The sequence below is a fragment of the Ursus americanus genome, chromosome 15, assembly GCF_024610735.1.
Source record: "Ursus americanus isolate L20-20 chromosome 15, mUrsAme1.1.p, whole genome shotgun sequence".
In the NCBI taxonomy this organism is placed as follows: Eukaryota; Metazoa; Chordata; class Mammalia; order Carnivora; family Ursidae; genus Ursus; species Ursus americanus.
The window spans coordinates 22,950,822-22,968,212 of NC_142141.1; the positions used below are offsets into that span (position 1 = coordinate 22,950,822).

A 17,391-nucleotide genomic window follows, 5' to 3' on the forward strand; every position below is an offset into this window, starting at 1 on the left:
AATCAGTTATCTGGGGAGGGTGGGATTAAACGAGGATAGAGGGAGATTATAAATGTTTCCTTCCTGCATCTCTGAATTGTTTGGCACAGAAAAATAAATATGTATTATTTTTAAAATGTGTAAAAACTAACAGCTGGGGGAAGGGAAGGAGAGAGGGAGGAAGCAAAGAGAGAGGAGGAAAGGGAAAGAGAGGTAAAAAGAAAGATCTGTGATCCTTGGTCAAAGTATAGAAAACACCTTATAGGTCTTACGAGGATTCCAGGATCCTGCCTGCTTCTTTATGGATATTAGGACTTTCAGACATGGCACCGACCTAATAGATCGTGACTCATTCAAACCACCTCTTTCCTCCATCTTCACCCTGCCAAGTTCTAGAGGTCCAGAGAGGAAATTTCTTTGTTGTTCCAACTCAGGAGTTCCTATTTGCTAATAAGCTGAACGTCTAGACAATTCCTTTGAATCTCAACTGTGAAATTCCTTTGGTTATCATCTTTTTCTTTTTTTTATTTTTATTTTTATTTTTTTATTTTATTTTTATTTTATTCTATTTTATTTTTTTAATGTTTTTTTATTATATTATGTTAGTGACCATACAGTACATCCCCGGTTTCCGATGTAAAGTTCGATGATTCATTAGTTGCGTGTAACACCCAGTGCACCATGCAATACGTGCCCTCCTTACTACCCATCACTGGTCTATCCCATTCCCCCACCCCCCTCCCCTCTGAGGCTGGGTATTTACCCCAAAGATACAGACGTAGTGAAGAGAAGGGCCATATGCACCCCAATGTTCATAGCAGCATTGTCCACAATAGCCAAAGCATGGAAGGAACTGAGATGCCCTTCGACAGATGACTGGATTAAGAAGTTGTGGTCCATATATACAATGGAATATTACTCAGCTATCAGAAAGAACGAATTCTTAACACTTGCTGCAACATGGACGGCACTGGAGGAGATAATGCTAAGTGAAATAAGTCAAGCAGAGAAAGACAATTATCATACGATTTCTCTCATCTATGGAACATAAGAACTAGGAAGATCCGTAGGGGAAGAAAGGGATAAAGAAAGGGGGGGTAATCAGAAGGGGGAATGAAGCATCTTTTTCTTTTTTTTAAAGATTCATTTATTTGGAGAGAGAGAGGAGGGGGGAGGGAGAAAGAGAATCTGAAATAGACTGAGCGTGGAGCCCGATGTGAGGCTCGATCTCATGACCCTGAGACCATGACCTAAGCCAAAATCAAGAGTCGGACGCTTAACCAACTGAGCCACCCAGGCGCCCCCTTTGGTATCATTGTTTTCTTTCTCTACCTGTGAGTTTCTCACCCCCTAGAGCTTTTTGGAGATTTCCCCAGAACAGACACAGGGAGATCCTGTATTTCTGAGTCCTTGGCCAGCACAACACCAGAGACGGGTGCACACGCATTGGCTCCCAGCACCCTGGCCTTTCCACAGCCCAGCTCCCAGGTTCCACACCAGCAGAGTGCAAACATTTTAGTAGCTTCCACAGCAGCTGCTGAGCTTTTACCAGTTGGAAATGATGACAGCTTCAAGGGTCCTTGCAGGTAGAAATGATGCAGTAGAAAGCACCTAGGAGTCAAACACTTTTTAAAATGATAAAAAGTGTACTGGTGAAAACACAGAGAGAAGAGAATGCTCAGACCCCTGCCGGCTTGAGGATAAACAGCTACCACCTCTCCAAAGAGCAGTTTGGTAACATGTCTGAAGAGTGTCAAAATGTTCATATCTTTTAAGCAATATTTTTTCTAAGAAGTAATCAAGAAATACCAAAAATATGTATGTAAGTATCTCCTATGGTTATTGTGGGAATAAGTTAATTCATGTAAAGAGCTTAAAATAGTTCCAGGTACCTAAAAAGCCCTGTATAACTATGAGCAAATACTAATAACAGTTATTATTTCCCTCTTAAATTTCCCCAGCTTTTTGGGGCACCAGGGTGGCTCAGTTGGTTAAGCACCTGCCTTTCGCTCAGGTCATGATCCCAGGGTCCTGGGGCCAGGCTCCCTGCTCAGCGGGGAGTCTGCTTCTCCCTCTCCCTCTGCCCCTCTTCTCTGCTGTTTGTTCTCTCTCTCACACACACAAATACATAAAATCTTTTGTAAAAATTTTAAAATAAAAAAATTTTCCCTAGCTTTTTAAACCTTCTAAAATATCTTTGCATTATATTTAAACTGAAAAAAATTATAATATAGATGTCAATCCTAAAGAAACAATCTAAAATTTTTTTTAAATGCTTAATGCCCAAGATGTGCATATTCATTTAGAATAGTGACAAATTGGAAATCATTCCAATGTACAACAATAAGGGGTTAACTAGGTAAATGAGGATGCCTCCATGTGATTGAGTACTTTGCAGAAGTTAAAAACGATGATCCTGAGGAATTCTAATAACTTTTGGAAATGCTCATGTTCCTAAGTTAGGAGGTAGAAAGCATACAAGATTATACACATCTACTTTCAACTGTGGTCAAAAAATCACAGGGGTGTGGAGAAGCCTGGAAGAAATTCTAACCAAGTGTTAGCTAATACCTTCTTCCTACACCTAAATCTCAAAAGGGTTCAATAAGTTCCAAGGTGTATATACTTTTAGGGAGTAAGCAGGTGATAGTTTCCTAAAACAGGGGTCCCAGAAGAGCCCTCTGCCCACAGAACTCATAGAACATTGAGGCAGGAAGAAGCATCAGAGGAGATGGGGGAGGAGCAAAGGTTCGAGAATAAGACCAACCCGGTTCAAGTCCGGACTGCACTCTTACTCCTGGGGTGACCCCAGGCAGGTGATTAAACCTCTCTAGGTAAATTGGCAGAAGGCAGAGTACGTACACCACACAGGCAGCGAGAATGGCTGCACCTAACAAGTTCTCAGCAACTGTGAAGCGTGTTGGCTGCGGTGAAGACATGGCCTTCCCAGCGTCTCCATCACACGGGGAGTAAACTGTGGCTTTAAGAGGTGAAGACCAGTCCAAGTCACTCACCAGAACTCAAGCGAAACAGACCCCAAGCCTCCAAATTCCCTTTCTCTGGCCCAGAACTGCCTCCCTAGAGTCTCGTCGCTTCTTGCCTTGTTCCCTTTGACCCCAATTTCCTCCTTGGAAACTGCTGAAATGATCACTTTGATATTTAAAAACGAAAGCTTCTGTCATGTGCCCAAAGTAATAAATGTTTTAGAGTTTCAATTAAACTAAATGTAGGAAAGCTGGATCCCATTCCTATATCTAATGAGTCACACAGACCCATTACCCCACCATCCATTAATTCTAACAAGGTCAGCTCATTAGCGAAGTCTCCTCATGACTGCGCAATGAACCTGAGCAGGGGTGTGCTGTGAGCAGACCCACACAGGGACCTGCCGCCAGGGCCTCTGAGCTTCTGTGCCATTTCTCCCACCCATGAAAACCCGGGCCTCAGAGCTGAGGGAGATTCACACACACGAAGGCCCAAGTTTTCCCAAGGGAAACTTGTGAAACGTACACATCTAGCCTGTAAGCCACAAGGCTCATGAGAGTTGCTTCTCTCCCAAGCTAGAATCTCTGGTTCTGAAGGAAAGACACCTTAATACTTATCGGCCATTTACCCTGGGTCAGGCACAGTGCCAGGTGCCATTTCGTCACCATCTTAAAGATGAGGAAAATGAGTCTCAGCCTCAGAGTGCCTAAGTAGCTTTCCCAAGGACACACAGCTAATAAGTAGCAGGTACTGAATTTGAGCCTGAGCCCCATTGTCTCAACTACGAAGTTTTCATGTCTTTTTTTGCTAAGTATTCCAAATGAGTGGGAGCCAGAGATCTCTGGACAGGGGTCACCTGCTGACATCAGCACATCTTCTATGGCTGATGTGAGGAGTAAGTGAGACAATGGAATTAAAGCACTTGACGTAGTATAGAGGTTATGGTGCTAAAACAGAGGTTAAGGACAAAACTAATTAGAAACCACACTGGGGTTAACTTCAAGTCTGGCTCTCCCTTCTCTTCCCTAATGAAACCCTGCAAACTGCAGTGCTGGAGTCTTGCTGAGTCTTGGGGGAAGTTCCTACAGAACATGGAAGGAAAGAAACAGGGGCTATCGTGCCTCTAAGATGTTGCCCCTCCAGCCAGGGTAGCTCTGCATTTATCCATTTTTAAACTGGGCTCCTGCACAAGAGTTTCTGTGACAACAGGATTCTGCTGCTTTAAAAAAATTAAGTTTGAAAGTAGACATTACATGTCATTGTTGGATCATGCAGAACTAAGTGGAGAATATGAGTGATTTTACATACCCCTATCAAAACGGATGGATCAAATAAACAGAAAATAAGGACAAAGATTTTCTTGATATGATTAATAAGCTAGACCTAGTAGAATATATGAAACTTTACACCCATCAAATAAAGAACATCAAAGCTTTTCAAGCACTCAGGGACACAAAGGAAGGCTCCAAATAGCCCAATATCTGTAACAGATTGATCACAGCAGAATAAAATTAATAATTTTTATTACAACTTAAAAATGCCACATATCTGCAAACTAAAACAAAATATTATTACTCCATAATGCTGGGGTTAAAGAAAAATTCATGAATGAAATGACAAAACACCTATAATTAAAAAGCAATGAAATCAACATATATTGAAATTTGTAGATAATGGCAAAAAGCAGTACAAAAAGGAAAAATTATAGCTTTAAATATTAACAGAAAAAAATAAAAATTAAAAACCAAGCTAAGTGTTCAACTCAAGAAAATAAAAGAGTATCAGATACAGAAACCAAGGAATAAAGAAATTTTAAAAATTCCAAAAATGAAAAACTCCAAAAAGTGAGTTTTTGAAAAGAGCAGTAAGATGGACAAAAAAGATAGCAGTGAGGAATGTTTAGAATTGCTGATTCATTATATTGTACACCTGAAACTAATATAACACTATGTTAATTATATTTCAAAAAAATTAAAAGATAGCACGCCAATTTTTAAAACCATAGATTCTTTTTTTTACATGTTAAAACCATAGATTCTTAACAGATAAAGAACTTATTTAAAAATTGAAAATTATATGTGAAAAAACAAGAAAATCTAAATATGTAAATTTCCTAAAATATAATTACCAAAATTGGTACAAAGAGGAAATAAATCATCTAATCAGCCATTAAAGAAATTAAGATGATAATGAAAGTCCTTCTATCTCTCCAAAAAAAAAATCCTGGGGCTCAGATAATTCTACAGAAGAGTTCTAACAAACATTATTATTATTATTATCATTATCATTATTATTATTAAAAGATTTTTATTCATTTATTTAAGAGAGAGCATGAGAGCAGGGAGGACCAGAGAGAGGAAGATCAGAGGGAGAAGCAGACTCCCTGCTGAGTGGGGAGCCCAGTGCCGCTGGATCCAGGACTCTGGTATCATGACCTGAGCCAAAGGAAGATGCTTACCAACTGAGCCACCCAGGTGCCTCACAAACTTTCAAGAAAAAGATAATGATCCTTCTCTGATACAAATTGCTTTGAAGAAAGGGAGGAAGGAAGAGAGGGAGGGAGAGGGAGGAAGGATGGAGAGATGGGAGGGAGACAGAGGAAGGATGGAGAGATGGGAGGGAGACGGAGGAAGGATGGAGAGATGGGAGGGAGACGGAGGAAGGAAAGAACAGGGAAAGATTCCCCATCGACTTTTATGACGCTTATACAAACTGTACCAAAAAACTAGACAAGTACATCACAAGTAAAGGAACATTATATGCCTATTCATTCAAACACATATATTAAAGTTGTGAATAAAATGTTAGCTTTTCTTCCCCAAACTATCTATTGTAATCAAGTAGGATTTATTCAAAAAAGTATGGCTTAACATGAGAAAAAAACTATGCAATTCTCTACAATCAAGGACAAGAGAAGAAAATTTGCATTGTTATCTCCATAGTCACAGAAAAAACATCTTATAAAATTTTATACTAATTACGAAAACTCCTAGAAAACTGGGAGTTGAAGAACTTTTTTAACTTGATAAAAACTATACTCCATAAATCTACATCCAATATTCAACGTAATAAAAACCTTTTAGATATACTACCTTGAAATCTTCTTCAAATCAAGGATAAACTAGGATCTCATCTATTACCCGTACCATTCAAAATAATACTGGGAACTGCCCAATTTAATCAGACAAAAAACATAAAAGCCTAGCATCAGGAGGAAAGAAACAAAACGGTCATTGTTAGCAGTGATAGAATCATCTATACATAAAATAGCCACAGCATCAAGAAACGAATGAATAGAACTAATAGTGGAATTTCGTAAGATTGCCAGATTTAAGATAAATGTATAAAATGGTACAGCACATACCTGCACCAGCATTACCAACAGAAAACAGAAATTTATTCATAACAGTAACAAAAATAATAAAATAGCTAGGAACTATAAAGGAAAGATGTGCAATAGCATTATTTTAAAATACAATAATAGCATCAAGGAAGACCTGAAAAAATAGATTCATGTTCACAGATGCAATAATTTACATTTGTGGTTATCTTGATTTTCCTATATTTATCTATTAACTCTGTACAATTCTAATTAAAACTCCAGTAGAACTTCCTGAGAAATTTGACAAATCACATCCTTCAAATAAATCTTCTTCCCTTCCTAAAAATAAGCAAGTTGGTTTATGTTCATATAAGTAAGGGGAGAAAACTGTATCATGTATGACAATACTAAAAGTTAAGAAAGGAGACCTAGAGACGAGGACAGTGACTACAAGACTCTTGTAAGACTTAATTTTCATACCATCTGTATCTGTCATTGTTATGATTCCCCATTCTCTATGGTCTCAGTTTCTCAATCTGCAAAGAGATCTCCAGCAGTGTTTTCCAAAGCATTGTCTGTTTCAAAGCACCAACCGGGGTTAGTGTTGGGAAGTCAGAATCCTGTCCTGCCCAGGCCTTCTGGAGTGAATATCTGCTGCCCCTGGTTCTACATTTATTGTTTATGGAAACTCCCTTTCCTACCCCCAAGTGATTCTGGTGATGCTATCACTCGTGACTCTGTTTTCTCTGCCACTCAGGTAGCCAACTTATGCACCCCTTCCCTATGAACCTCTATTGTGGGCACTTGATCCAGGTAAGGCTAATCAGAGTTCATTTTAGGGCTTGATATGAAATGTAAAGAGAGAATGTGGCACTCTTTCCTCTGGATCAATACCTCTGATCAATATCTTGTATCAATAATATAAGCCTGGAATTCCCATACCTATTTTTACCACCAAGTCAAGAAAGCATTACTGAAAATGAAGCCAAGCTAGAGGAAGCTTTAATATTTTAACTGCTAGATCCAGCCATGCCTAAAGCCACCCCAGCCCTGATTCCCAAGTATGAGAGCCATTAACTGTTGTTCTGTTTTTGCTTAAGTTGGTTTGAGTTGGATTTCTATTACTTGTAACAGAAAGAGCCCTAATTACTATGTGCAAATGTTTCACTTTTACAAGCTCCCTGGGAGAATCTGATGCATACCAAAGTTTGAGAATTAAAGTATTACTTCTTTAGGATCTAAATGACAAAAAGGGAAACAGAGCAGGATACTGGATTTAAACGAAATGAACATACAACTCATGATCTAGCCCTTGTCTGCCCCTCTAGCTTGGATTCATGCCATTTCCTATCTCTCCCACACTGAGCTCCTTTTACTTCCTCCAACAGCACATTGCTCACCTCCGGACATTTGCATGTGCCTGTCCTATCATTCATTCTTCAACACAGCTGGCTGCTTCTCGGTTTCTAGTTCCCAGAGGAACTCTCAGAGGGTCCATCCCTGACTGGCCCACGAAAAGGAGGTCAACTCTCTCATTATGCACTGTCTTAATCACCGTGTTTTTAAGTCATAGCTTTTATCAAATTTTTTTATTTTATTTTTTTTTTAATGATTTTTTATTATATTATGTTAGTCACCATACAGTACATCCCCGGTTTCTGATGTAAAGTTCGATGATTCATTAGTTGCGTATAACACCCAGTGCACCATGCTATACGTGCCCTCCTTACTACCCATCACCGGTCTATCCCATTCCCCCACCCCTCTCCCCTCTGAGGCCCTCAGTTTGTTTCTCAAATTTTAATTACTTATTAGCTAACTTGCTTCTGTCTACTTCCCCTACTAGAATATAAGCTCCAAGAGAATAAGGACCAAGTCTGTCTTGATCACCATTATCTTCCCCATGCCTGGCACAGAGCCCAACACCAGCAGGGTTCTCAATAAATACATTTGGATAAATGAATGAGTCACTACAATCTAGGCACTTACCTGTCAGCCCCCCTTGGGAAAAGCTAGGAAGGAAAGTCAGGATCGCTTTTTACTTTTCTCAGTTGAGGCAATCAGCAAAGGGAGGAGAAAGGGCTAGGAAAAGAAATGGAGAACTTGCTTCCATGAGAATTTGCAGATGCTTATAATATGCCACCCTTGTGCATGCTTCTAAAAGGAAAACAGCATCATCAGGTAACCTACGGCAAGATGTGGTTCCTGTCTTCCACGAGCTTCTCATCTGGCTGGAGAGACAGCTAAAATAAGGAGCCGGGGATGGGAGGTGCAGAGGGAGAAGCTCAAACAACAGCAACTCTAGAAGTATACTTCATCTTTATAGACACTGTTAGCATTTTATGGCAAAATAATTTGTGAACTTTATGGAGAACGCAGAGAGGAAAAGAACAGACACATCTACACACCGAGGGGGGAAAGCTGCAATTAAACCGACATCCCTTATTCAACAGCCTGCAGGCTCTAGGGCTGGGCTCTGGGTTGGTGCTGCGTCGCTTGCTTCCTCTGTAACTTCGTCTCATTTTCCCCTTCTGGCGTCTTATTGCAGTAATAGGTTTGTTATTATAGCTCTGAAGTCAGGCGACACGCGAGAGCAGGGGAAATGAGAGGAAGAGAAAAGACAGCGGAACGTGAACAGACGGCTTCTTGCCTGAGAGCGCTCTCGCTACATTAAGATACAGAGGGAGGGGGCCATCCCTCTCCTATTTGCCTTTCTCCTTCTGTGGCACTCCCTGAAACGAGCTGCAGGGCAACTCAAGAGGCTTTCTCTGGGAATGCGTCTGTTCAGGTCCCTGAAAAATGACATTACATTCAAGAGGCGCACACTTAGTTCCCTATTAGGTGAGGGAAGCAGGAGGGGGCTTACAGAGAGTAAATGTCCCTTCTCTGCCAGGCTCTGCTCTGGGTGCCGACAAAACACTGATAAAGGAGAAAGCTAGTGCTCTGGCTCTCCTGCTGCATATATACTAGTGAGAGAGACAAATAAATAAGACAGATAAGACAGTAAAATATATATGTGTGTGTGTGTGTGTGTGTATATGTATATATACACATATATAATAATATATACACACATATATATACACAGTATATACACATATATATAATTGTAGGCCAAATTATATATATTTGTAGACCAAGCGATATTTGTAGTACAAATACATATATACCACAGGAATAGATGCAGGAGGCCTGAAATTCCATCCTGCCTAGATGTTCCACCTGGGAAACTGACCTTGCAGGAAACGCTCTGCGTCTGCAGATCAGTAAACAGGGGTCTAGAGGGTAGAAAAACCTGAGAATGGATGAGTGGGAGCTCTCAGGAGACAGAGGGGATCCTCACCTCGATTGGCTGACATACCAGCCACAGGGACTTGAAGGGCTGGAACTTCCAATGAAAAAGTGCCCCTCTGTCCCCTGCTTTGTGGAACTGGCTTCGTGCACTGAAATGCTTAGTTCTTTTAATTACACTAAAGAAACGTGTGTCCTTTGCCTGGATCTGTTAATATCTCTTCATCAATCACAGTCACCCTCGAGACAACCATACACAGATAATTTTGGAGAGTGACAGAAGTCAAGAAAGGAACAAAACCAAAGAATGTGACATTGAGTGCCTGGGAAGAGGAGGGCAATATTAACTAAGAGGCTCAGGGAAGTCCTCTCTGAGGAGGTGATGAAATGAGGCAGCCAGGCCTGGACAAGACAGAGGGGGCAGCAGAGGCAAACACCTGGAAAGAGAAGCAAGACAGGCAGTTGAGGAGCAGAGTAACGGTCCTGTGGCTCATGTGGGGTTTCAGGTGTGGTCCCTAGACCAGCAACGCCAGCATCCCGTGGGAACTTGTCAGAGATGAGCATCCCTGGGTCTCATGCAAGCATCAGAGACTCTGGGTGTGGAGCCCAGCCACGTGCACTTAACAAGTCCTCCCGGGGCTTATGGGCACGCTCAAGTGAGAGAACCACTAGGCTAGAACAAAGAGAAGAGGGGACTTGTAGGAAGGGTTGAGGCAATGCATCCTTTCGAAGTGAACTGCCAGATGGTGAAAATAAGAAAGGCAGTTCACCTGTGCTCTTCATCATTGTACCCCAAGCACTCACCGTGTTGCCTGCCACAGAATAGATGCTCAACACTTGTTTCCTAAAGAAATAAATTTGTTTAAATATAAATATGGAGCTTCTATTTTGAATGGTCTGGTACCAATTACTGGACAAAGATATGTAACATTTACAGCAGTTCATGATCTGTAAATGGAGATGAGAGAGAGAGAAATGGAAAGAAAAAAGGAGACCACTAGAGTCAGATGCATGGATATCAGCAAGAAAATGAGAGGCAAAGATATCTTGAAGCAAGGAAGGTCAGAAAAGTAAAAAGCAGGCAGAACTCAATAATCACAAAGGTTTCAGCTTTCGGTATGAGGGCAAACAGTGTCGTTCATTAACCCCTTAGGGAACTACTATATTAATGGCATAGAACAACTATCATTCACTTGTTGTCTCCAAGTAAATGAGAAATGTTAGGTTATGTTGATTTAATCCATCTAAAAAATAATAATAATAAGAGTCTCTACCTAAATGGAAAAATTCTCAGCTTTATGGAAAATTCCACTATCCGAATTGCTTCATTTCCTGAGGCATGTTAGATAGCCAGGATTTTTACTGTATTGTTATTATTTTTATTACCAAAGAGTTCTCACAACCAACAGTAGATGATATTGGTGCTAACCAGGTCAATCTGGAAGCCAGTCAGAGGTCTCCCCGGTGGGGGAGACCCAACGCAGCCAAGCCCCTCTCACTAGCAAGATAGGGCACAAGTCATTGCAAGATGCCGACCTCTCTGTTGAACCTCTCCTTAGCAGAGTGGAATGTAACAGACCCTTCCCTTACTTCTTCCTCCCTTCCCTTCCTGCAATTAGTAAATTCCTGGGATAAAAGCACCTCCTAGTTTCCTCCAATTCACTTCTGTCTTCAGACCAGAGAGAGCCTGGCACACGGAAAGAAGACACGTGAGTGACCAAGAGAAGCCTCGACTTCCTCTGATTGCTTCCCAGGCAGGAAGTTCCTGGTGGTGTGGTCCAGATCCTTCCTGTTGCATGAAGCCCACTCCTTCTCATTGAATTTGGAGGTTCCCTCAGCTAAGGAGGGAGGAAAAAAAGAAGACGTAGTTGGATGTAGCTATTCTCAATGGATTTCACTTCTTCGTCTGCATTTCCAAATCTTGAATATTTATCTTACTATTTTTTCTATCACTGTTTTCCCCTCAACAGTCAACACTTTAGTAAGGACCCTCCTCCTGTATTAGTGCAAATACCAAAGAAACAGCCCTGAAGTAATTATTTCGGTGTGCTTAGCGCACGCGCGCGCACACACACACACACACACGAAGGTATTAGTTAATACCCTTGGGCTCCAACCATCAAAGGTATCTACACATGGGTTGGGCTGCCTAGAGAATAGGGCATTCCCTTTAACACGGAGGTAAGATTACTTCTGGATAGTAGTTCAAGGAACACATGAAGTATTGGACTAGATGTCTCCAAAAGTCCTTCTTGGCTAAACTGCTGTGACGTTTGGTGATACAATGAGACTCCAAGCTTAAATGTGAACATGGGCAGAAGCTAAAAGGAGGAAGGGGGAGCAGCCTAGTTTTGCTAGGCTTGTCTGATGCCAAAGTCCACGAGGGGGATTCAGGGAGCCCATCATTAACCGTGCATGCGTCAGTGATGGCATCATTACCATCATTGCCAATGTGCATTCAGCACCTGCAGTGTGCCAGCCACTCTGTACATTATTTCAGGCCACCTTACAACAGACCTATCAGATAATGACTATTACTATGCCCATGTGTCTCAGGAGAAAAAGAAGGAACAGAGAAGTTAGATAACCGTCACAAAGCTGGTAAATAACAGATGCAAGACTCTAACCCAGGCCGTCTGGCTCCAAAGCCAGTGCTCTTAACTGGCTCCAGCACATCACCTCCCAAAAGCAACCCCTTGAATTTTTTAACATTTTAGATGCTTAAAAAAAGAACATGATCTCTTTTCATTCTTTTAGAAGTCTCCTGAGGCCAGGAAGTTATCCCTAAATGACAAACTGGCACAGATGGTCAGGAAGGAGGATGACTTATCCATAGTCACCTAACGGTCAGAGGCAGAGCCTCTTGGTCCTCTGCCCACATGTCCCCTTTCTGTCCCCACACCACCTAGCTCTCCTGTAACTCCTCGCCCAGTTACTGATGAAGAAAAGTAGCACGTGTCTTCTTTTGCAAACTGATCACTCAGCCATGTACCCTGAGTCCCAGACATTTTACTTAGAGCCACAAACTCCCTAGGGAAAGAAACAGCCAGAGGAGGAAGAAGATTGAGAAAGAACGACTGTGTCTGCTGCAAATCTAACACTTATCTGATGCATCCTGTCCTGTACCCCCTAAGCCTACGGTCTTCAAACCCCAGAGATGATAATAATAAAGCCCATTTCACTGATGAGAAAATTGAAATTTGAGCAGTCTTCTCACTGAACTGCCTCCCCCATCACATCGTCTTTTCTCCTACTATGAAAACCTCTTCACTGGCATCTTTCTTCCCTTCTTTTGCTGCTCTGATCCTGTCTGCACAGGATGCAGGACTATGCTTCCTGGATCACGGTTCTGATCACGACTTTCTCCTCATCAGAGACTTGCAATAGCTCCCATGACTTACGACATCAAGTCCCAACTCCCCAGCCTGCTCTCCCATCCTTCCATGACTTGGCCCCAGCATACACTTTGAGCCTTACCTTTGCTACGTACAGCTACACTCCAGTCACCACAGTGCCCAAGGAAAGAGTCTAAAAAGTCCTATGCACCCGCTCTATCTGATGATTCCTCCACTGGACCCCTTTAAGGCTGTACTCAAATGCCACGCATCATGAAAACTTCCCTCATGTACCTCTCAGTCTAAATCTTTCTACACTTTGCCCATCCCCCATGAGTATTATATTCCGTACTCTATGTGTGAAAGTGTCCATCCCCTGATTTCTTACAAAACTAACATACTCTTATCATATAATCAAGCATCACACTCCTTGGTATTTACCCAAAGGAGCTGAAAAGTTATGTCCACACAAAAATATGCACACTCATGTTTACAGCAGCTTTATTTATAATTGTCAAAACTTGGAAGCAACCAAGATGTCCCTCAGTAGGTGAATGGATAAATAAACTGTAATACAGCCAGACAATGGACTATTACTCTGTACTAAAGAAATGAGATATGAAGCCATGAAAATATACGGATGAACCTTGAATGCATATTGCTAAGTGAAAGAAGCCAGTATAAAGGGTTATATACTACATGATTTCAACTACACGACACTCTGGAAAAGTCAAAGCTGTGGAGACCATATAGATGAGAGTTGCCAAGAGTTACAGGGGAGGGATGAATTGGCAGAGCACAGAGGATTCTTAGGACAATGAAACTATTTTTAAGGTTACCATAATAATGGACACATGTCATTACACATTTGTCCAAACACAGAGGATGTACAACACCAAGCATGAGCCTTAATGTGAATTATGGACTTTGGGTGATGATGATGTGTTGGTCAATGTAGCTTTATCAACTCTAACATATGTCCCACTCTGGTGGGGGAAGTTGATAGTCAGGAAGACTGTGCCATGTGTGGGGGCAGGAGATACATGGGAAATCTCTGTACCTCCCTCCAATTTTACTGTGAACCTAAAACTGCTCTGAAACATAAAGTCAATTTTTTAAAATGTCTGCCTTGTGCGTGATGAAGTCCTTAAGAGAATGGAACGTGCCTTCTGCTCCTGTGTACCCCTTACACCCTATCCCTCTCACCACCACAGCAGGTGCTAATAAATGTTTGTTGAATTGAATTAAATTGAGAGGTCATCTGGTGGATAAGAGCTAGAACTGTATCATAATTTGGTCTCTGAGACGGTGGGGAAGTTGAAGGACCAGTGACCTCTCTCTTCAGAACTCAATTATCTGCATAAGAACAAACATCTCAGATATCTAGCTATTAATTTGCCCACAATCATCTCGGCCTCCAAAGTTCACAAATGTCCCTTTCAATTTCTCAGCCACATCGTTCATAGGAAATGAGATTCTCTTCTCATTTGCTGAATCACGGTGGCCCTGGTTCCCTACCCCACACCCCGAATAGCCTCATGCATTCTATTCATTCCCATTTGCCACAGTTAACCGCCTGGGAGTCAAGATGCCTGTCACCACAACTTTCCTGGGGCCTGTTGGGGGACCCATGGTTTCCTGCTCAGCATCATAAATCCAGAGCTGAGGACCGCAGGTTTTATTGGCAGCCTGAGTCAAAGGAATTTATTCTAATTAATCCTCCACACAAAAACGATGGCCTTCAGCCATCTCTCAGGAAGGAGCCAGCAAACCCAGAGTGAAAGAAAAATGCAGGGCTGGCTTCCTATGAAATCAATACAACCTCATTCTGGGCTCTGTTCTGGGTCACACAGAAAGAGCAGCATGGGTGGCCGAGATCACTGGAGAGGTCTCTGTCCAGGAGTCTGATGGCTGGGGTGACAGGAGCTAAGGAGTCCCCTTTGCACCACAGACCCCAGAAGGCCCAGCGCCTTTAAAGGCCTTTAACCTTTGAGACTCATTCCCTCATTCATAACAGGGATTTACAAAATTCGAATGTTTCCATGTGCTTCGCATGATAGGACCTCGATACCTTGAACAAACAGGAAATGGAGAAATCCGGAACAAGAGAAGAGGAAATTTACATCATTTGTTTGGCTGTTTGGCCACAGAGCAGTTGAACCGTCCAGCGTTCAGTGACCAGCACATCACACAATTTCAGGGATGGCTCAGCCAATTCTGGTTGGGGAGTGAGGTGAGCCATGTGGCAGGTCATGGCCGAGGAAGGCTCAAGACTGTGGCAGTGACCACAGTCAGGAGGAACGGATGCTTCAGATGACTTACTGTGGAGCAGAGAGGCAGTGGAGTGCAGGTTGGACCAGACACACCTGGCTTCTAGCTGGATGGCCTTAAGCAAGTTCCTTCGCTTCTCTGAGTTTGTTTCCTCAGCTGGAAAATGGGATGAACAGGAACGGTACTTAGTTAACCAACTTGCTGTGAAACATGTCTTCAAGGTCTGTGAGGAGTGATGTGCTTTTCTGCTTCATTCCCCTAAGTCCAGGACCCTCCCTCACCCACCGAGTGGGTCAGAACATCTGAGCCCAAGACTGTCCCAAGCCTGAGAAATATCACAAAAGAACTCAAAGAAAAAGACAGCAAAACTCTTCCCTTTTAGCTATGTTTTAAGTGTAATACAGGAAAGGGAAGAATGTCAATCAACACACACACACACACCCTACCATGATGTTACAGAGTTCTCTGAGCCTAGGAGGAAGAGGACAGCTGAAGGAAAAGAAATCTCAGTCACTAATGACAAACCCCGTGCTCCCTGCCTGACCATCCCCATCCCCTTTGCTGATTTTTCTCTGAGGTTCCGGGGGTATAGCAAAGCCCTCCGATCAAACCCCATGCCATGAGAGAGTAGCAGAAATGAGAGGGCTTTATGGGGTAGAGGACAAAGAGGACCAAGTGACTGGGGCAGTGCCACCAGCCAGGCAACACTGGTGCTCATGACGGAAGCTGGGTTAGGACAAGAGTGCCTCTCTGAGCCACTTTTCAGCATCAACTCCAAGGGAAAGGAAGGAGACAGGGAAATCCTGAATTTTCCCAAGTTTAAACCCATAAGACCCAAATAATTGAAATGGCTCAGTTCTCCTGGAAGTGACTAGAATACACATTCTGCCTTCTGGTGGAAAGAAGCTAAAAAATAAAATAAAATAAAATAAAATTTGATTTCATTTTAGGAAAATAAAGAAAATCATGTTTTGGTAACCTGAGTCCATGACATACAGACTTATATATTTACACACATACATATATATTGAAAGTAATAATAATAACAATAATCAAAATAATGTAGCAACTAAATGGATTGAGTGCTTCCCATGTGCCAGGCACTATTCTCACAGCTTTCTAGAGATGACATCATTTCTTTCTCACAGTAATAGGCCTATGGGCTCAATATTATTACTATCCCCTTTGGGGGATGCATAAACTGAGCATAGCAAGGTTAGATGAGGTTGCCCAAGATTACATCAGAAAAGAGAAGGGCGCAGCATTTGAACCCAGGCCACCTGATTGCAGAGCCCACATTCTCAATCATTTCCGCTCTCTTCTACTCTGAGCCTTGGACACACTGCAGTGCACTTACTTAAAATTTAATGAGTGCTGGCTATGGCTTGGACACTACGCAAAAAGCTTGACTCATATCATATCTATATTCTTTATAATAATCCCAACAGAAATGTCTTGCTATTATCACCCTTTTAAAATTGAAGAGACTGGGACTCTGAAAAGCGTACTCCCAACTCGTCCTTTACAACCTCCACGGAAACACAGATAGAAGGCGTGGTTCACTGCCAGCTTTAGAGCAAGGGCTCCATGCATGTAGCTGCCAATATGTGGGTCGTGATGGTGAGGATGGGATCTGGGTTTCTGGCAGCCCCAAGTCCAAAGGTGGGGGCTGGAGGCAAAGAGCCATGTAAGAATCAGGTCCAACCTCACCAAGGAGAGGCCTAGCAAATACCAGGTAGGCATCCGGTCATGCTAGAGAATCCCAAGGGAAGACTCAGGTCCTGGCAGACAGCCAGAGCACTTGGCAGGTGGGGTGAGTCCTAGGTGAAGAGGGAGTACTGGATTCAGAGGCCGAGACGGTCTTTAGCCAGTGAGACATGACTCAAGGACCCGTGGCATGGCCTGGATCCAGCACAGCTCAGACAATTCAAGATGGTGATCTAAAAGAAGACATTACTGTGCTTCACGCTATTGATAAGGAAATTGAGGTGCACAGAATGTAAGTAATGGACACGGTCACGCAGCTGGCGAGTAGCAGAACCAGGGACACAGCTGGCTTTCTCTGACTCCACCCTCCATGCTTTTCCTCACCATGGCTTTTATCTCAAGCACTTGTGACATGACTCAAAGGAAAGAAAGGGGAGCAATGATCCATACTGTCAATCTCCTGTTGTCCAAAAGGCCCAGCCCTGTAATCAGCAAGTATTT

At 42.4% G+C, this 17,391-nt stretch overlaps 1 long non-coding RNA gene across 1 annotated transcript in view; it reads right to left on the bottom strand.

Annotated features, from left to right (window-relative positions):
- Window positions 1-17,391, bottom strand: part of LOC123788516 (uncharacterized) — a 476,833-nt gene that overhangs the window by 241,704 nt on the left and 217,738 nt on the right. The window contains exon 4 of the long non-coding RNA XR_015726851.1: window positions 15,235-15,339. This is a non-coding gene — a long non-coding RNA (uncharacterized LOC123788516). The remainder of the gene's footprint in view (window positions 1-15,234; window positions 15,340-17,391) is intronic.